General features: G+C 42.4%; 1 protein-coding gene across 1 annotated transcript in view; it reads left to right on the top strand.

Annotated features, from left to right (window-relative positions):
- LOC135710952 (protein bunched, class 2/F/G isoform) overlaps window positions 1-12,561 on the top strand; it is a 606,346-nt gene that overhangs the window by 364,327 nt on the left and 229,458 nt on the right. The gene's annotated exons all lie outside the window — the stretch shown is intronic.

Genomic DNA, 12,561 nt, shown 5'->3' with positions numbered 1-12,561 from the left:
ATGACTGCGTGGTAATAGCAACAACTCGATGATCAAAAAGGAACTCGTTTGCCTAAAGGGTGATACGGTCAAAATTTGGTCAATATCAACTTGACGTATTTCTTTCAATTTTGCATTTAAAAAACCTGAACACCCCTCATTTTGAAGGTGTGTGTGTGTAGAATGTTGCTCCTATTTTGATTTTGGAATTCACTCTTCAGTTGTCAAAATGCCGTCCAAGCAAGAAGAGCAGCGTATCAAAATTTTGCCCGCGCATCGCGAAAATCCGAGCTACTCGCACGCAAAGTTGGCAAAATCGCTAAAAGTTGCCAAATCAACCGTTACAAATGTAATTAAAGTGTTTGGGGAACGTTTGTCGACAGCCAGGAAGTCTGGATCGGGGGAAATCGAAAACCGGAAGCCACTGAGACGACAAAGAGAGTTGCCGGTAGTTTCAAGCGAAACCCTAACCTCTCTCTCCGAGATGCCGCAAATAAGCTGGGTGTATCGTCTACAACCGTGCATTGAGCCAAAAAACGAGCCGGACTATCGACTTACAAGAAGGTAGTGACTCCAAATCGCGATGATAAACAAAATACGACGGCCAAAGCGCGATCCCGGAGGCTGTACACGACGATGCTGACGAAGTTTGACTGCGTGGTAATGGACGACGAAACCTACGTCAAAGCCGACTACAAGCAGCTTCCGGGACAGGAGTTTTATACGGCAAAAGGAAGGGAAAAGGTAGCAGATGTTTTCAAGCACATGAAACTGTCAAAGTTCGCAAAGAAATATCTGGTTTGGCAAGCCATCTGTACCTGTGGCTTGAAAAGCAGCATTTTCATAGCTTCCGGGACTGTCAACCAAGAAATTTACGTGAAAGAGTGTTTGAATAAACGTCTGCTGCCTTTCCTGAAGAAACACGGTTGTTCCGTACTGTTTTGGCCGGATTTGGCATCTTGCCATTACGGTAAAAAGGCCATGGAGTGGTACGCCGCCAACAACGTGCAGGTGGTTCCCAAGGACAAGAACCCTCCCAACACGCCAGAGCTCTGCCCAATTGAGAAATACTGGGCTATTGTCAAGCGGAACCTAAGAAGACCAAAAAAACTGCTAAGGGAGAAATTTAATTTGATTTTTTAAATAAACGATTTCACCGATTTACACGCGTTTTCCCTTGACCAAATTTTGACCGTATCACCCTTTAGTGGCAAACGTTTTTGCTTACTGAGCAGAAGATCGTGGGTTCAATCCCAAGCTCCTTCGCGTTAGGACATCAATTCAGCTTATCGTTTACCAAAACGAACCCTGCTGCAATTCCAACCGTCTTACCAAATATCCCGGTGATTTATCATGGAAGTGCAGAGGTGTTCTCGGCTTCCATCAAAGCGAGTGTCACGTCAACACATTCCTACCCCTTCCTTTCTTGACCTGTGTTCGGGCGCGGCCGGCGCTGGTATTGCCTAGTTAGAGATCACTAGTTTTAACACATTGAGGATGATTGTTAGTCCCATGCATCGTCTATTGTTTATCTTTGTAATTACAGCTGATCTGGCAATAACATAGTAGCAGCCATGGGCGGTCAATCATGCTCATGCTTGAAGGTTTGTCGGAACTTTATGTAAACTGTATGGAACTTGGAAGTGAGTTTTATCGTTGAATGCGGAACTTTTGGTTGCTTGGGGTCTTATGATATAATTCGATTTAATTTGTGATACAGTAAGATGGAAAAATGCGATGTATATAATTCTGTGTATGTTTTATAAATTCTGATTTTTTGGTTACTTTAGTGCAATAAGACCACTGAAATGGGGCTAACAAAATGGGGTCATTACACCATAGTTTAAAAAAAAGCATTTTGATTACGAAAAGCGAACGAACATTTCAGTTTTTTTTCTCAAAATATATAATCAGGAACACATTCTTACTTTTATTATTTATTCGAAACTAAAAATTCAGCCTCATTAACTGTAACTGTCAAAATCAACTTGAAATAAAATAAAAGCCAGGCATTTTAAAAGCTTAAGGCACCACGGAGTTAAAAATGTAAATCTAAATTCAGGGACCTGATTAATTTGCTGCAATTTTGGAGCTAACAATGTGTTCAAGATTGTTAACATATCAAAAAACATCGAACATTGTCATTCATTTTGGGAGGGGGGGATCATGCGCATCTTCTTGCCTCTACTTAGTAACTTCTATGATTTTTGTTTTGCAGCGGGAAATTTAATGGAAACTACTCATCTTATTATAAGGATTTAGCCACTAATTTTCGAGCATTTGGGTTAACAATTATGATCCCATGCTTCCATCCGGTACTGCAGGTGGTCTGATTTTGTAAAGGAAAGTAATGAATACAATATAATTAAAAGCACTAAACCAATAAGCCTCAACGAGCACTCAGCTTTATTATGTAACAACAACGCAAGAACAGGTGGTGCGATGACAATTTAACTGTCACGACATCCTCTCATCTGTTCGGAAAGAGAACTCCGTCATCAATTTAGCATCGCTTCTGCTACTACCACCATCGACCGTTTGCCGCCCACCCGCATAGTGCTTAGTTGAATGGCAATGGCAGACTAAACAGCATGCCACCTCCCTGGGACCACACCGGCTAACCGGCCAAGAAACGGTGCAACCGCGGAGAGGAACGATATCCGTGCCAGACAAACGACCGATTTGACCGCATTTAAAGTGCTTATCTATATACCGTTTTGATTTTTTTTTTGCTTCTTATTTATTATACGTATACATTAGCATCGGGCCGTGTCCCGCTTCGGGGCTACGGGGGGACGGCTGGCTTAGGAAGGACAAACTTGAGGGTGGATTTGGACGCTACTAGACTAGAGGACGGAAGAGGGCGAGTGTATTTGTTTGTTTTTATATTTTATGGTGCTTTATATTATATCTGCCAGTACCAGAGTCGTGAGTGAGCTCTTCTTCATTTTTGCGCAAGGTAAGGTAGGTAACGACTTCGATTCGAGGCGAAACAAAAATCTGTCAGCAACGGGGGCTAAGTGGATGGGCGCGTGGGTGGCTGAACGTGGAGGGGTTTAAATTGCCAGACGGAAAGTGATTCAAATTCGGCAAGAAATAGGTGCTAAGTAGATTTGATTGAAGCTCGGTGATTTGGATCCGAAATGTTGGCTGGTGTCTAGAGTCTGGGTTTTTTTTTCTGTCTGCCAAAACGATCACCGGCTGGCGCGTGTTGTACAGGTGAAGGTGAGTCGAGGGCGATGATGTAATATTATTGTGTTGTCGTGAGACTAGGATTACCCATGGCTATGAAGTTCCTTTGATTGAATGACGGGATAATATCGATTAAGGATAGCTTCATAAAGTTAAATTAAGAAGTGACCCATTCATCAGTGGCTAATCTACTTTTATTTTCTCTCCTTTCAGGTGTGTGAATAATAAGAACAAGTAAGATATGATGCATTGCATAAATAAAACATAAACAATAGCTTTTATTGGAGAAAACCGACAGATCAAATCTAAATGGAATCAATGAACCAGAAACAAATGAAGCTTCATGCTTCCGCTGATGCACAGACCGGCACCATACTAATCTTGATTTTCCTCCAGAAGACAAAACAATTGGATCTTCACCCGAGCAAACTCCGCCAATAATCAAAGTAAAATCATTTATTCTATCAAGCAACGCAAATCAGCAAATTGTATCACTTCTCCAGATTGCTATTCCCCGAGCATTCATCTTTCATAAGGCACATTCGAATCGCTTTATCTTGCTTTCATTCTCTTTTCAATCAACAACCCGCCTCCGTTTGGCATCCGATCATCCTGCTCCGGGCCGAAAGGGACCTCGGTAACAAGCCAAAGCAAATAGAATTTGTATGCTCTCGCGTAGCGACTCCCATGTTTTGTCTTGAACCTTTCGAGGAAAAACTTCATTTGTGCAGCGAACTCGACCAACCTTCCCCTGGCCACCTCGACATAGAGTTCCACCCACTAAAGCGCACCTCCATCGCTGAGCAGCACAACAAAGTTGCAACTGAACTGATTTCCTATTCTATCTGCGGCGAAGTGGCTGCAAAGTAAGAACCCCGGCCTCGACTTGGGAGCACTTTATCACCCAGGAAGTCTGCAACTAGGAGACGACGCCGGCGCCGGGCTGGTGGAGGGTAAAGACGAGAAGCGATACATTCTCATCTGGAGGAAATCACACTTTGTTGCCTTGCCGCCACGCCGCGCCGTTCGCGTTCTCTGGTCCCTTCAAGGGCAACTGGACGGGATGGTTTCTCAGTTCAATGCAATTGTTACGAGGGGTCTTCCATAAGAAATGCATGTAGGTTTTGGTTTTGAAAAGACATACGTTTTTATGGAATTAAAGGAAACATGGCGTTAGAATCCTAGATAAGACGAAAACGCAATACGATCGGTCATTAATGATTCGCGACGTTAGGCATAGATACGTAAGGTGTATAAGTATTAGGGTGGGTCAAGTTTATAGGGCGCATCACAACCCCCGACTCCTCACAGCACTTTCGATTTGTATTAAGGTGATACGACACGTCATGCATCAATGGATGTCCCCACTATCATTAAATAAACGTGTTTTAGTATGCGTACAGAAGATATCTTTCTAAAAAATAGTAAATCATTAGTTTTATACTTTAAAAAATGGGCCAGAATTGTAGGAATACGGTCTGCATATATATTTTAACACTTTCCACCAACATATTGCCAATTGATTCACGCATTCGTAATATTTGCATTTAAAAGTACGATCACTGATCAGTCGATTTTGTTCTGCTCAGGGCATGCAATTTCAACTCCTGTTTTCACTGAGGAGGACGATTCTATCTACGATGCAGGAAATATTTTGTTTTGGTGTGATTAGCTGCTTGCACGCTGAGTCGATAGAAAGAAGATTGATGATGATTTCCTGCAAAAAGATGATTGTTTTTTCTTGATTTGTTTTCCGTGCAATGAATTATGAGTTGATGCAATGAAAGTCGAGGAAAGTCGCTAAATAAACAAATCTTTGCATTGCCCCTTTAGCTTGCCTCTCTCGCCATCCCCTTATTACGGTGCTGAGTATGGCCCACACTTTACGTAGAAACTTGCCATATGCCTCCAGCTGAGCACCACTGATTAGTTCGATATTTTAAGAAAAATTTTGAGGTATTATTTTTGGTATTTTACCTCATGTTTCAGTCTCGTTAATACCATATTTGGTTGCCAATAATGCTATTTTCATACCTGGATTTGGTTATACCAAATCCAGGTATGAACTTAAGTTATAATGATTTATAAAATATTTTCTCCTCGGGAAGTAACATCCAGAAATGGTATATACTAAAACGTTGTTGACGCAGAACTACGTCTTTGTCGACTATACTGGGGTGCAAATCAAAAAATATGTGTGGTGAAATAGTGTTAATAAATGTTGTAATTTTGTCATTTATAGATGAAATTATAATCCAAATACGCCAATCGATAGGATAATACTTAAAGAATCTGCTGAAATGAATGTTTTTCCAATTTTTAATCAAAAAACTTTTGAAAAATACGCAAATTATAATTTCATCACTGTTTTCATGAAATAAACGTTTTCCCCAAACCCAGTCATCATAAACGAGTACCACTTGGTTTCACATCATTCTGCATGAACCTGAAAAGATATAAAACAACGCTGCTTTCCTGCAAAGACAACGTATCAAGAAGACAAGCAACTCTTCCATTTTCTCATACGAACGCTATGAGACAGGTATAATCGCGTCATCTGCCGCTCCAAGGTAAATGCTTCGAACGAATTTGATAGCAAAGATTACATCATCAGAAGAAAGGTTTATGTATTTGCTCATTTTTCTATGCGTTGCTTCCACTTTCACTCAAGCGCAGCGTTACGGTATCTGTCACTTGGATTCTGGCAAAGTTGCCAGTCTTCTTGATATGATGTCTTTGTTTCTAGCCTCTGCTCATTACCGCTTCGGACGGCGTGGCACTTAATCCTGCTGCAAGCAGGAGCAAGTCAACGGATAAAGGAGAATCACGGTGGGATTACCTTGACAACCTTGAGGTGGGATGATACTTGGGTCCCGTATGACTAATCGAAATTGGGAAAAGTTATATATGAAAAACACCCTCCTATAACGACAACCCGAAAAAGACATGGACTTTGACGATCACTTTTTTCCGGGAAATGATTGTTAAGCAAACTGCAATTGTATGTTACAACAAAATTTTAATTTCGGTAATTTTTTACCAGCTTACAGAGAGCCAGAACTTTCAAATTTGAGAAAAGGCATTGCTTAAGAGGCATATGATGACATGCATTTCGATGGTAATCTGTTGGTGATTTACCAACAACTGATTGTAAAACTTTTTGACTTTAAATGATCTATATGTCTTGAATTTGTGTGGTTTACATGTATTACTTATCAAGTGACACAGACGCGTCTTTTCAACTTTAGTTCCTTTGAAATTTCAATTATTATTGTTCACAGTTTCTAGTCCTATCAGGACTGTTTTAAGAATGACCACCTTGGTGGGATTGGTTTGTTTTATATTTGAAAAAGGAGACTACTTATAACTACTACTTACAACTATAACTAACCTACAACTACTATATACACCTAATCTATTATATACAAATTGCTTATCAAAGGATTTTCTGATAAATTACATTTTTGTGCAAATTTAGTCTTAATTTCGTTATTTCTGGAAACTATTTTGGCAATGCCTGCCTCTTCGTGTAAATTTGTTATTCTAGTGTCTAAAGGACCTGAATTTTTTTCCTGTGAGTCTGTGCACATGATTCCCATACCGGAGCTGCGTAGAGGATCGCAGGTGCTATAATTTGTTTGTAGACAGCCAGTTTGTTCACCTTTGAGAGGCGGGATCTACGGCAAATCAGTGGATACAGACACCTAACCAAGGCGAAACACTTGATTACTGTTTTATCCACATGCGAGCGGAATAGGAGCTTTTCGTCAAACAACATCCCGAGATAGGTTACTTAAGCGGACCACTCAACCCTTGTGCCATCCATGATAACAGTACAAGATGAAGCCGGTTTTAGTTTGGGCGATTGCCGATGGAGGAACATGATCGCTTGTGTTTTGGAGGCATTGATTTTGATTTTCCACGTGGTGGCATAATCAGCAAAGGCGTTAAGGCACCGTTGAAGTTTGTTCGTTATTTTGCTAAGCATCCTTCCTTTGACGGCTATTGCGGTATCATCTGCGAACAGGAAAAACATGCAACCGTCACCGAGGGGAGGAATGTCTGGAGGAATGCTGGGATGGAAAACGTGTCTGAAAGACAACCATTCAACGATACCTTAAACGACCTTTGCTGAAGGTAGCTACGGGTGATTTTAACCAGATGTAATGGGAAGTTGAAGTTACAAAGCTTGTACACAAGTCCGTCATGCCAAACATTGTCAAACGCCTTTTCAACGTCTAACAAGGCCATGGCTGTGGACTTGGCAGGCATGGAAAATCATTTGCATTCATTTCGTGCTTTCATTTACATTCATTTGCCTCTTACTTTTTTCTTGAACAACATTCTGCAAAATGATGTATAGAGCTTTTGTAGTTTTTGTTATTAGCTACAACTTTTGATGACAAGTTAAATTCGTATCTCTTATGCATGACGAACCAAGGTGAACAGAAGCCACTACTGTTTTTCAGTGAATGTATTTTACATTCACTTAAAAACAGTAACAAGTTCTGCCCACTCTAGTTCGTGATGCATAAGAGATACAGATTTGAGTTATGAGCAAAAGTTGTAGTTAATAACAAAATCTACAAGTGTTTTATACATCATTTTGCGGAATGCTGTTGTTGAAAATAGTTAGAGGCAAATGAATGTAAATGAATGTATGAAATGATTTTCCATGCATGGGACTTTGTTACTTCGGATGTTATTCATCACCCGCACTAGCTGGTGATTGGTGGAGTGCCCCTTTCTGAACCCAAATTGTTCCGGAAGGAGAATGTTGTTTTCCTCGACAAACTTGAGCAAACGATTGAGAATAAGTTTCTCGAACAATTTGCTCAGCGCTGAAAGGAGACTGATTGGTCTGTAGCTTGAAGACAATGTTGGATCCTTACCGGGTTTGCGGATTGGTATGGTTTTTGCTACTTTCCAGATGCTTGGAAAGTAGTGCAGTTCCAAACATCTGTTGAAGATAGCGGTTAGAAGAGTCTGCACTTTCATGCTGAGTCTCTTCAAGATCAAGTTGAATATACCGTCAAATCCGGGAGCCTTCATGTTCTTGGTGCATTTCAGCGCTGAGCAAATCTGTTGTACTGTAATCATATCCGCCGGAGGCACGACACAAGGGGAGGCATCAAGGTTTTGAACGCATTGCGCAACCTAATCATCGAGCGAACTTTGGATAGTCGAGCCAAGCAAATACGATGAAGCGACATGCTTGCCGATCGTATTTGCTTTCTCCTGTGGGGTGATTAAAAGCCGATCGTCATCATTTTCGACTCTGAGAGGTGGAACGGGTTTGGAATGAGTTTTCAGGACCTTGGCTACCTTCCAGAATGGTCTGAAGCGGTCGTCCAGATTCTGGATAACACGCCCGAAACTTTCATTTCTGAGTGAGTCCATTCTGGAAGCAATCTGCCTGTTCAGATCGACCATATCACGTTTTTTTTGCCCAGGTCTCCAGTCCTCTGAAACTAGCGTCTACGAACATCTCTCAATCGAATCAGTAATTGGGTGTGGGATTCAATAGCAACAAACTTACCCCTCACATGAACTTGTCAAACATACGCCTCGTCAGCCACGGATATGGCCTGTTGGAGTCCTTCCAACGCCCGGTCGATGTCATCTACAGTGTCGAGCAGTGGATTTTCATCGATGTTGCTGTCCACCATTTGTCCATACTGCACCCAGTCGACATGGTGATAGCCTTTACGCAGGCAGCTTCTAGCAGGAACCACGTTGACACCGACTTCAGTCACCACCGGTTGGTGGTCGGAGTTGAGATCGTTGTGCGCCTCCGGCTTGGATAGTCCGATGTTTGACAGGAAACAGTCCAGGGTGGAGGGATTTCCCGCCGGAGGGATGAAAGTTGGTTCGTCCGGAAATTGCACAGTGTACAGTCCATGTTGTGCGTGGTCGAACAATAGACATCCATTCCGGTTCCGCTGGTAGTTCCGCCAAGCTTCATGGCCATGGCGGGCGTTCAGGTCGCCCCCAACGATGGATCGGGAGCTAGTACGGGTAATGGCGGTCAGGTCCTTCTTGAATTGGATTCCTAATCCGTTGCTTCCGGTACACTGGCGTGGGCAGTAAACAGCGATAAACCGGACGTTTCCATTTGGTGATTCCACCTCCACACTAATGGCCTCGATGATAGAAGTGCGGATGTGAGGCAGAGTGCAAAACTTGATTCCCTTTCTGACGATGACCGCTACACCCCCCCCCCCTGGAGCTGGTGCGATCAAGCCGGATAATGTTGTGGTCAGGCAACCACAAGCTGTCGCCGGACTTTAGATGGGTCTCGGTTAGAAGGCCCACGTAGATGCTGTGCTTGCGAAGGAAGTCGGCAAGCTCAATCTGTTTTGCTTTTACAGAGCAAACGTCCCAGGTAGCGATTGTTAGCGGTTTAGACACCATCCTGAATGATGAACTTACCAAGCACTTGGATCTGTTCGGGCTTATTGCGGCACTTACGAAGAGCACCGGTCATGTTGACGAAAATTTCCATAAGTTAATCTGCTGAGAATAGATCGGGATTATTTGGTTGAGCTGTTGGTTGTCTCCAGAACCCAGGGGGATGGAGAGCTTTGTCCAGCAGAAGATCCAGACGTTTCTTGAGGAGGGGCGGATCGCACCCTTGGATTAGCTTGTCTATGAAGGGGTGAAAAGTCCTCCGCCCTGAAAGCCGGGGCCTTATCCTTCCTTCGTGCTGGTTGCTTGTTGGTGGATGCCTGATTTCGGATGCGCTTGAAATCCTCGCGTTTAGGGCACTGCTTGTTGGATCCTTGATGAGCACCACCACAGTTGGCGCATTTTAACGCCACGGCTCCATCCGCTTGTACCGGTCCCTGATTTCTGCTTCGATAAACTTCGGGTCGATGTTTGGTAGGCCCCTGTTGACGACCTTGAATGGTTTCTCACCGGGAATGTCATGGGTGAAGAATTTCGCTTTGGAAGTCCTCAGGTGGGCGACGACTAAGTCATACTCCGCTTTGGTATGGAGCACCAACTTGGTGCTGACTCTGCCCAACTTGTATTCGGCTTTAACGCCCAGCGTCGCTAGATCCACGATTAGCTCATTAAGATGAGCATTTTTCACTACCAATGGAGGTAGCTTCACTTTTGCCGCACTCGGGCCGGTAGAATTTTCGTTGTCGATGGCGTCGCCGAAATCCCCGATGTCGCTGGCGTTCATTGCTGTGACGTCGTCACGTCCACTCGCACCATCGGATTGGCCTTGGTTTTTCTTCCTCTTCTTGGATCGTCTTAGCGTACCTATTTGAAATAGGTACACTCGTGCTACACTACTCACCACTGTTCTTCTCCGCTTTCTCACGGAGCATGCTCCGGGAGCGCTGTCTTCCCATCACACGATGCGACCGACACTAGTACCGACGCGACCGACGCGAATAAACGTTTGAAATAAACAATCGAACAACTCGACAGAGCGAGCAAAGATCGGACTGTACTGCTTGACGAACAAGCAGAGAATGAGATGATCACTGATTGTAAAACAGATCTGGTACCTCTATATATGAATTAGATTAACATCCAAAGTCCATCCTTTTATACATATTCTGCACAAAAGATACTTTCTGCACGGTGTAATTCATAAAAAACGGCGGGAAATCCTGTTAGTTACGGGGCTTGGAAAGTATTTTTTTTTTTTTTGTGCAGAATATGTAAAGAAGGAGTGGCGTCGGATGTTAACCTAAATGCATATACCGTGCATCATAGAGAAAGAAGTGCGTGGGTAACTTGAAACGGTAGATGTATATGTTAACGAAAGTAAATAATCACTGAGATTATTTCCAATATAGTAGTTTGCGATAGTCCACAATACCTCTCAAAAATAATTACAGTAAATATTCACTTCCGCTAAGAGATACATGTACCATTTCAACTTGCCCCGGTGTACCTTAACTATGATGCCTACTATCAAAACATTGAACAGGTGGAGAACCTGTATACGAGCATTTGCTCTGACTTTGAAAATCAATAACTGAATCCGCCTAATTTTCAATTAATGTTGTACTAAGCTCCTACTTATTGGAAACCAAACGCTGTAAAATACATAATGATGATGCATGATAATGTTATGTTATGGAGAACAAAGAGGTGCTTTAACCCCGTATGATCGTTATACCCCTTCCTTCCCTACTTTGCTAACATATGAACCAACATTTTGTTCAATATTGAAAGTACCGTCTTCTGATAGGGAAAACAACTGCCTGTTGCTTTGTCAAAAAATGCAACCTTGACTCTCTTCTCTGCTTCAGAGACCTAATTCAAAACTAATGATGGAACCACTGAAAAAAACGTATTTTTTGCGAATTGTTTTATCGCACAACATGCATGGCGTTTTTGTGTATTATACTGCGGTACAAATCAACTTTAAATGTGAGACGAAATAGTGTCAGTTCCTATTGTAGTCGATGTCGAATTTAGTGTACATTGATTACAGCAAAATAGATCAACATTGATCAACCCTATGTAGCTGTGTAGGGAAAATTCTGTCAATTCTAAACCATGACATTAAATTTAAATACATTATTTCATGCGTAAGATGCATGGTGGTCGATTATGCTAACATGCATTGTCGCGAGTTTTGAACAATAACGGACGTACTTGAAAAATTTAAGATAAAGTATAATAGTCGAAAATGCATGACATACATCAATTTGGCGTAGTTCTACGTCATACTGCGGTAGTGTCTAGGACACAACCCTTTAATTTTTTTGGTTAAGTAATAAAACAGGAAATATGTATTGAGCTCATATTCGGAGTAGCGTCTAGTGCAAGGTTGTTAATCGATCACCGTCGAGACATAACGCTGACTTCATCGATCGTTGTCGATTAACATTCCTGGTCTGGTGGCGTTAAAACCTCGATTTGGTTACATTTGTTACATACGACATATCGACAATTCACTCCTGAATTGTAATTTTTTTAATAATTTTCCTACTCATGACTGACCGCTTGCTGTGAACCGTAAGATCAACGGCGAACCCCTCGGCAGCGGACACACATGCCGTCATGTCGTTGATGATATCCCTTTTCATTTATTCTCGGCACACCAATCTGTTTTGTCTAGCAGCGAGCAAAAGCCCGTCTCTACCACCGCCGCCGCCACTGCCGTCGTCGTCGTCAGATGGGACGAAGAAAAACTATTTTCCCATTGCCCTGTCTAACACCTCCTCTCATTATCAATTTATTACGTGTTTGGTGTATATCGTATGCCCCTCGCGAAGAGAACGGCAATTGTGTGTGTGTTTGAGAAGCTAAATTGCATTATTGCTACAATCGCTGCTATGGGACTCACTGTCTGGATTGATTGCATTCTTTTCATCTCACTGACTGTGTTCGGCACGAACAAGATTAATGATGGTTTCA

Source organism: Ochlerotatus camptorhynchus, unplaced genomic scaffold (assembly GCF_037179485.1).
Source record: "Ochlerotatus camptorhynchus isolate MF236.1 unplaced genomic scaffold, CSIRO-AGI_Acam_v1.1 ptg000408l, whole genome shotgun sequence".
NCBI classification, from domain to species: domain Eukaryota; kingdom Metazoa; phylum Arthropoda; class Insecta; order Diptera; family Culicidae; genus Ochlerotatus; species Ochlerotatus camptorhynchus.
This window is presented reverse-complemented; position numbering and strand designations above follow the sequence as displayed.